This window comes from Poecilia reticulata, chromosome 20 (assembly GCF_904066995.2).
Source record: "Poecilia reticulata chromosome 20, P_reticulata-male-v2, whole genome shotgun sequence".
NCBI lineage: Eukaryota > Metazoa > Chordata > Actinopteri > Cyprinodontiformes > Poeciliidae > Poecilia > Poecilia reticulata.
In genome coordinates, this window is record NC_088849.1 from 26553766 (window position 1) to 26562248 (window position 8483).

Consider the following 8483-nt stretch of genomic DNA (forward strand, 5'->3'; position numbering starts at 1 on the left):
CACACACACACACACACACACACACACACACACACACACACACACACACACACTCAGAGGAAATCTAACACACTTATTGTCTCCCTGAGGAGAAAATCACCACAACATCGCTGGATAAACATCATTAAGACGGACGGACGTTTCAGTAAATCATAGATCTGTCATTGCAGAAAGATGTTTCACTACGTTCTGTTTTAACTGAAATCCTGTAAATCTGCAGGAATGAAAAGTGGCCGTTTGATTTTTGCAGCTAAAATGAACAAAAGAAAAACTGAAAATCATAAAGTAATTAAATCTAAACTCCTCATGAAGCTTTGAGCCTCTGAAGCAGCAGCAGCAGCCTGAGAGGAACCCGATCCGGTCCGGGCGGGATATCCAGGCTCTGGTCGGCCATCAGCTGGAGAGCAGAGCGAAACGCCGCGGTTTCACCCAGACGCTCCTGGAGGCGACAAACATTACGAGGAACTTCCTGCTGCAGTTCCAGGAAAACCTCTCACCACGCTTAGCCTCCTGACAGCCACAGCCAGGACCAGAGAACCGGCTGGGACCGTCACCAGAACCTGTGTGGTCAGTTTGCTCCGCTGCTCAGATAAAAGCAGGAATCTGATCTCAGATCTGCACAAGCAGCTGCTGCTGTCTGCATTATAAACGTTCAGCTCTGCTGCTCTGAACAAACACTCTGAGATGCGTCCACACACATGCAAACTCAGGCACACACACACACACACACACACACACACACACACACACACACACACACACACACACACACACACACACACACACACACACCTGTGGCAGGTTGACAGCAGCTGCTGACGGTTCGCAGCAGATCTGGAAACCACGCGCCTCTTCTTTTCCACAACTTTATTTAAATCCTGCCACCGCAGCGGCACCTGAGGCCAGCAGGCCCCGCCCACCGCTCACCTGGGAGAGGGACAGCTTAGCCACAGTAATCCCGCTGGGATGGTAGGAAAAATGACCTACACTGGATTTACAAGCTTCAATAAACCAAAGCTGAGATTTTAATGAAAAAACCCCAAACACTTTTAGTTCCTCTGTAAATCTGATGGAGTTTCTTGGATTGTCGCCGCATTACTTCATTGTTTTAGTCTGTTTTTAACTCTAAAGCTTGATGGGATTTAGAAAAGAAAAATTATCTACATCACTTTATACCTTGGAATTGTCTTAAAATCATGTTTGAAACCTGAGGGACACCAAACATGACGAAAAAACCAGAAATAACAGGTTTGGTCCAGAGCCACACGCGGACCGATTTCTCCCGCGATGTCAAGCTGAAAATCTCGCAAAACGTCGCGGGATCAAACGTGATTTCAGTGTAAACAAACATGGCCGACGATTTAGAAGCAACGGCTATAGTTTTAGAACAATATTCAACAGGAAAAAACACACAAAAAAAATATCCCCGGCATGAATGTCCTCATGACGGTTTTTAGAGCATCCCGATAATCGGCGTCTTTAAGATTCTCTGACAGAAATCGGCATAAAAATCGCGCCTGTGAACCAAACTTTACATACAATATGTTTCATTATCCGGAAATCTCTTTATGGTCACGTTCATTAGCGTAACTGACCGCCATTTTCTACATGAGGTGAGAAAAAGCTGTTTGGAAATGAATTAAACATTTACAACGAATTTTTAGGGAAAATTATCGATCAAACAGAAGTCGGACTGTTGTAAACGATTATTGTATCAAGTTATCTATCGATTATTCTGACAATGAATAAGAAATGGTGCCGTTCTCTGGTAGCTACTTAATATAGATGAGAAAATGCCAGTAATTGTTTTAATAAGAAAACTGTATTGTTTAAAATGCAAAACGATTCAAATATCACCTTCCATATCAACTTAGAAGATATACATTTCTAATCTTTTTTTTTTGTCACTTCTTTACTCTTGATGACCAGTTAGTAACAGTAAAGTTAGCCAAAATGTTGGTCGTTGTACTGATAAAAGTTACGTCACCTGTTAGCGGAAGCGAACGAGCTCACAGCGAACCGGATGTTTCCTGCTGTGCACCGGATGTTTCCTGCTGTGTTTCCTTTTCCATTTAGTTAGAAATGATTCCTCACTTTCGACATTTTCTGTCTCTTTCTTAGCGGCGCTTCTTTCCGTCTCCGTCCATAGCTGCTAATCGCATTAGCATTGGCGGAAGTAAGAGCTTTGCGCAACACTAATAATCGTCCGGCTGGAACACAGCGCTAGAGAGTAAAACGTAATTTAACGAAGCATGGAGGCGTTTTTAAAATGGAGGTCCTCGAATCGTCGCCGCCTCACATAGAAGAGCAGCTGCAGCAACATTTTCCTTCAAGGTGAACACTGAGCCACTGCTTTGTGTTCTTGGAGCTGTGGAGATGTTGTGGGAACCAGATATGTAACATGTGGCTCTCCACTCGCTTCAAACGGAACTATGATCAGCGGAATTTACACCAAAGATTGAACTAAAGATACGAGCCGATTTTCTATTAGACCATCCACAAGTAAGTAGACAAAATAATAGAATAAAAGCTTTGAATTATGAAAGAATGAATGTTTTCATTAACCTGGATGAACGTTGAATGAACTGATTCAACGTGACGATATGATTCAGTAGAATGTGATACATATGATGTGATGCAATTTGATACTTTGTTAGTAATATCATAACAGGGGAAAATTCGATACAATGCATTAAGCCAGTGTATCATAATGTGACTCAACGTGACACATAATCGGGTTTATTCATCAGCTGGTATAATTGTAGGACCAATTACAGAATAACAGCAACTAAAAATGAAACTCTGTTTGCGTCAGGTTGTTTTCTTCAGGCTCTGGGTTTATTTTTTATATCTGCATCATAAATCTGTTCTGAAATAATAATCAAACCTCAAATTGACTGAAATCACTCACAGATTCATGTTACTTTGATAAATCTGTGTTTTTCTCTCTAATCTCCAAACAGAAAAAGGCATAAAATTCTGAATTATCATAAAAACAAAACATGAGTCAGAGCAAAGACTGGAGAAACTCAGAAACAATCCCAACCTTTCAAAATATTCCTCCACCCTGAAAGCATCAGGATCGGTTTTCCTGACGTGGATTCAGATCCAGACTGAGAGGGACGGAGTGGGAGCGGAGCGGAGCGGGAGTCCGGGCTGTTTACGGTCGTCACATCGTGTTTTCTCTGCTCCGTTTTCATCCTAACGGACGTCTCCTTACTGCTCCACCTGAAGGGAAACATTCCCGTCGGGATTCTCCCACCGGATGGATCCGGACAAACCGGGCCGCCTCGGAGTCGAGACGGAGGAAAACCAAGCAACATTTTGGAGAAACGATTTTGTTTCCCAGCAGCTTAAATACAGAAAAACTGCTAATTTTACACAAATCTGCTTATTTCTACTGTCAGAATAAAACAGCAGCTAAACCTTTAATGTTAGCTGAAATGAAACTCGTTTCTTCAATTTTTATTTATAAGAAGAGGCAAAATATCAGCATTTATAAATCTGTTATATAATAGAAGGTCAGATTAAGGGAAATATGTAATGATTGCATAAAATATGACAATATTAACAGATTATCTGGAGCTGCACAGATAAAGTAATTATATAGATTTATGAAAAATAACTGATGCTTGTGCACAGAAATGATTAGATCTTTACCTGATTTATCAGTTAATAAAATGTAAATATGAATATTTCTGCAGCTTCTGTTTCGTCTTATGTGACAAATAAAAAGAGGCTGCAGACATGAAACATGTAGAAGGTTAAAGGTCAGCCTGTACGCTTCACTTCTTCTGCCAACAGCAAAACAAATCAGCTTCAGTCATGAATAAACGGCCAAGAATTCAACATGAAACACACATTTTCTAGGAAGAAATGTACTCATTTCATCTTTGTTATTTTAAAGCAGGATTTGATCATTTCTGCCCAGAAACACCTGAAGAATATTCACCTACAGGATAAACACAGCCGCCTCTGCTCAGCCCAGCGGTTTGTCACATTAGGTATGAATATTCCCGGACCTCAGTAAATGTCAGCTTATGGAAATCAGGACCTAAAAGCAGAAGTTTGTCCGCTTGGAGACGTAAACAGGCCAGAAAGTGACGAGCAGAAGCGCAAACAAACAGCCGCTTAATTAATGGAAAGAGCGGCGGTTCGGCGCGGCTCGGCTCGGCCCAGCACGGCGCGGCTGGGCTCGGTCGCGTAGGAACCGAGTCTCAGGAGAGGCTCGGAGCTGCGCAGGAGACCCAGCGCCTTGACTGAGTCCGAACCGGAACCGCAGTCCGGGCTGGAGACGTTTCAGATGAAAACCCATTTCTGTGCGTAAAAGTTTGATTCTGTTGGATTTTTCTGCTTTAAGCGATTTTTAAACTTCCATCAGGAAACAAAACGCAAAATAAAAGCGAATATTTCTAAATTTCTGCTGATTTTAGTTTGCAGGATGAGCCCAAAGGTCAGAGTTCGCGCCGCCTCAGCAGCCGGAATGAGGAGAATAAAAGCGGTTACTTACATGTGAAAGTCCTGCGGTAAAAGCTGCGGGTTTAAATCACAACATCCCGCTGCGTCCCGCTCACTGACCCGCACAGGAGGCGCGGAGCGGCGGATCCATGGGCGGACAGCTCCGGCCGACCCGCGGGGTTAAAATCCAAACAGATGAAGAAGCAGTGATGAAGAGGAGCGGCGGGGAGCTGCGCGCCTCTCCACCCGGGAACAGGCAGTGCGCACCGGGCGGGCGGCTTCACTCCGCCCGCTCCCGCATCGCCCCGCACAAAAACTCCGGTAACTCCAGAAACAGGCGGCCGGGTGTCCGCGGGTCCTCAGCGGGGAGTCGGGCAGCTGATGGCTGGACAGGTAGGAAGTCCCGCGCTGGTTCCGGAGGTTCCCGGGTCAGATTTCCGTCCGCGGCAGGAGAACCGGAGCCGCGCTGAGTGCAGACGGAGCGCAGGGCTTGGTGCGTGTCGGGGCGTCCGCGGGCTGCTGGGGCTGTCCGGACACTCTCCCGTCATCCCCGCCGCTTGATCGCCCCCGGTGCGGGAGGAGAGAGAGCGCGGTGGGAGGAGAGTATCGCGAGGCTAGGACATAAATCCCGTTTTTCTCGCGCTGGGATGACCGGAGACGGCTTGGAGAGTTTAGGCTGAGTTTCCTCCCGAACCAGGAAACATGAAGGAGCCGCAGGGTCTCTGGACTTTATCGGTTCTTCAGAACCAGAACTCCTCTGGAGCAGAGCGCCTCCTGTCTGACCCACCGGACCGCAGCTTGGAGAAGAAGAACCGGACCGAGTCAGTCCGCAGTTTAACTTCTGAGCTTTTCCTTTCCTTTGTTTTTATTACTTTTTATTCTAGTGACTGTTATAACGTTAACGTTTTTTGTTTTTTTTTCTTTATTTTTATTTTTTTTTTAATTTAGTTCTTATTTCTTGATTTGTTTCTTTTTTACTCTTCATCTTATTGGATTTTATTTCTTTTTAATTCTCATATCTGTAACCTTTATCATCTTTTTTAACTGTTTTTTACTTTTTTCTTTTTGTTTTTTTGTAGTAGCTTTAACTTTCCGTGTTTGTCTTCATTTTGTGTCCTCTTACATGTTCTTTTATTTTTAAATTTAGCATCTATAAACGTTTTCCCAGTTTCTTTATTATTTTTATTTTATTTCTTGTTTTATAGCATTTGTCATTGCTTCTGCTGCCATCTGTTTTTATTTGTATTTGTCGGGTTCTGTGTTTATTTTCCGGGTAATGTCTCTGTTGTCCTGTCCTCCCCTTGATTCTTTGTGTGTTTAAGTCCACCTGCTGTCTATGTCTCTGTTTCTGTCTCTGTTTCTGTCTATGTCTCTGTTTCTGTCTCTGTTTCTGTCTATGTTTCTGTCTCTGTCTATGTCTCTGTTTCTGTCTATGTCTCTGTTTCTGTCTATGTCTCTGTTTCTGTCTATGTCTCTGTTTCTGTCTATGTCTCTGTTTCTGTCTATGTCTCTGTTTCTGTCTATGTCTCTGTTTCTGTCTCTGTTTCTGTCTATGTCTCTGTTTCTGTCTATGTCTCTGTTTCTGTCTATGTCTCTGTTTCTGTTTCTGTCTCTGTTTCTGTCTCTGTTTCTGTCTATGTCTCTGTTTCTGTCTCTGTTTCTGTCTCTGTCTATGTCTCTGTTTCTGTCTATGTCTCTGTTTCTGTCTCTGTTTCTGTCTATGTCTCTGTTTCTGTCTATGTCTCTGTTTCTGTCTCTGTTTCTGTCTATGTCTCTGTTTCTGTCTCTTTTCTGTCTATGTCTCTGTTTCTGTCTCTGTTTCTGTCTATGTCTCTGTCTATGTCTCTGTTTCTGTCTCTGTCTATGTCTCTGTTTCTGTCTCTGTTTCTGTCTCTGTCTATGTCTCTGTCTATGTCTCTGTTTCTGTCTCTTTTCTGTCTATGTCTCTGTTTCTGTGTCTGTTTCTGTCTGTCTCTGTTTCTGTCTATGTCTCTGTCTATGTCTCTGTTTCTGTCTATGTCTCTGTTTCTGTCTCTGTCTATGTCTCTGTTTCTGTGTCTGTTTCTGTCTATGTCTCTGTTTCTGTGTCTGTTTCTGTCTCTGTTTCTGTCTATGTCTCTGTCTATGTCTCTGTCTATGTCTCTGTTTCTGTGTCTGTTTCTGTCTATGTCTCTGTTTCTGTTTCTGTCTCTGTTTCTGTCTATGTCTCTGTCTATGTCTCTGTCTATGTCTATGTCTCTGTTTCTGTCTTTGTTTCTGTCTCTGTTTCTGTCTATGTCTCTGTTTCTGTCTCTGTTTCTGTCTATGTCTCTGTTTCTGTCTCTGTTTCTGTCTATGTCTCTGTTTCTGTCTATGTCTCTGTTTCTGTCTCTGTCTATGTCTCTGTTTCTGTGTCTGTTTCTGTCTTTGTTTCTGTCTCTGTTTCTGTCTATGTCTCTGTTTCTGTCTCTGTCTATGTCTCTGTTTCTGTGTCTGTTTCTGTCTATGTCTCTGTTTCTGTGTCTGTTTCTGTCTCTGTTTCTGTCTATGTCTCTGTCTATGTCTCTGTCTATGTCTCTGTTTCTGTGTCTGTTTCTGTCTATGTCTCTGTTTCTGTTTCTGTCTCTGTTTCTGTCTATGTCTCTGTCTATGTCTCTGTCTATGTCTATGTCTCTGTTTCTGTCTTTGTTTCTGTCTCTGTTTCTGTCTATGTCTCTGTTTCTGTCTCTGTTTCTGTCTATGTCTCTGTTTCTGTCTCTGTTTCTGTCTATGTCTCTGTTTCTGTCTCTGACTCTGTTTCTGTCTATGTCTCTGTCTATGTCTCTGTTTCTGTCTCTGTTTCTGTCTATGTCTCTGACTCTGTTTCTGTCTATGTCTCTGTTTCTGTCTCTGTTTCTGTCTATGTCTCTGACTCTGTTTCTGTCTATGTCTCTGTTTCTGTCTATGTCTCTGTTTCTGTCTCTGTTTCTGTCTATGTCTCTGTTTCTGTCTATGTCTCTGTTTCTGTCTCTGTTTCTGTCTATGTCTCTGTTTCTGTCTCTGACTCTGTTTCTGTCTATGTCTCTGTCTATGTCTCTGTTTCTGTCTCTGTTTCTGTCTCTGTTTCTGTCTCTGTTTCTGTCTATGTCTCTGACTCTGTTTCTGTCTATGTCTCTGTTTCTGTCTCTTACTCTGTTTCTGTCTATGTCTCTGTTTCTGTCTCTGACTCTGTTTCTGTCTATGTCTCTGTCTATGTCTCTGTTTCTGTCTCTGTTTCTGTCTATGTCTCTGACTCTGTTTCTGTCTATGTCTCTGTTTCTGTCTCTGACTCTGTTTCTGTCTATGTCTCTGTTTCTGTCGGGTCCTTGTCGTTTGTTGCCTGCTGTCTGTGCCGATAGTCTCAGGTTAGTCGTCCCGTCTCCTGTCTGCTGCTCTCGGCTGATTCTCTGTTCCCAGTGTGAACCTGCCTGTGCTGCCGGACCCTGGACCGTTTGTCCTCCAGTAAACCATCACTGACCTCTCCACCTGGGTCCAACGCCGTTCTCCCTCACCACCATCACCACCACAAATCATGACAGTATAAACTGCAGACATTTAAAGTTCCAAGTCATCCAAGAATAAATAAAACAAAAACATAAAATAAACATCAGGAACTTCATAATATTCTACATTTATTCATGCATCACAGTAGAAGCAGTGCTTATGTGACGTTTTGTGTCCATAAACATTATTTTACAGTTCAATCCACAACCTGGACAGCTTTTGTCTCCCCCTGCTGTTTGTCTTTAGGTACTATAGCTGGAATCAAGTCGGGCTTCAAGCGGATTTTCCCAAAAACAGAGTTTATTTATTTATTTTTGTAACTTAGTGGAAAAATGTTACATTTGTGCATTAAATGAAAAAGGGAGACGGCTGACATGACAGTTGTCCAACAGTAGCTGCTTCTAAAGATGGCTGCCCGCATCCAACTGGGCTGAGGAAAGATGAGTGGAAGGAAAAAATGTAATGGGAAAACTAAAAGATGGAACGCAACACCTGCTTCAAAGGTTACCGTCCATTTGGTTTGT

The 8483-nt window shown here is 43.0% G+C and overlaps 1 protein-coding gene across 1 annotated transcript in view; it reads right to left on the reverse strand.

Moving 5' to 3' along the window:
* Nucleotides 1-5834, reverse strand: part of LOC103456963 (sodium channel protein type 5 subunit alpha-like) — a 167256-nt gene extending 161422 nt beyond the window's left edge. The window contains exon 1 of the mRNA XM_081601625.1: nt 4511-5834. The gene's annotated coding sequence lies outside the window, so the exon portion shown is untranslated. The remainder of the gene's footprint in view (nt 1-4510) is intronic.
* Nucleotides 5835-8483: the final 2649 nt, after the last annotated feature.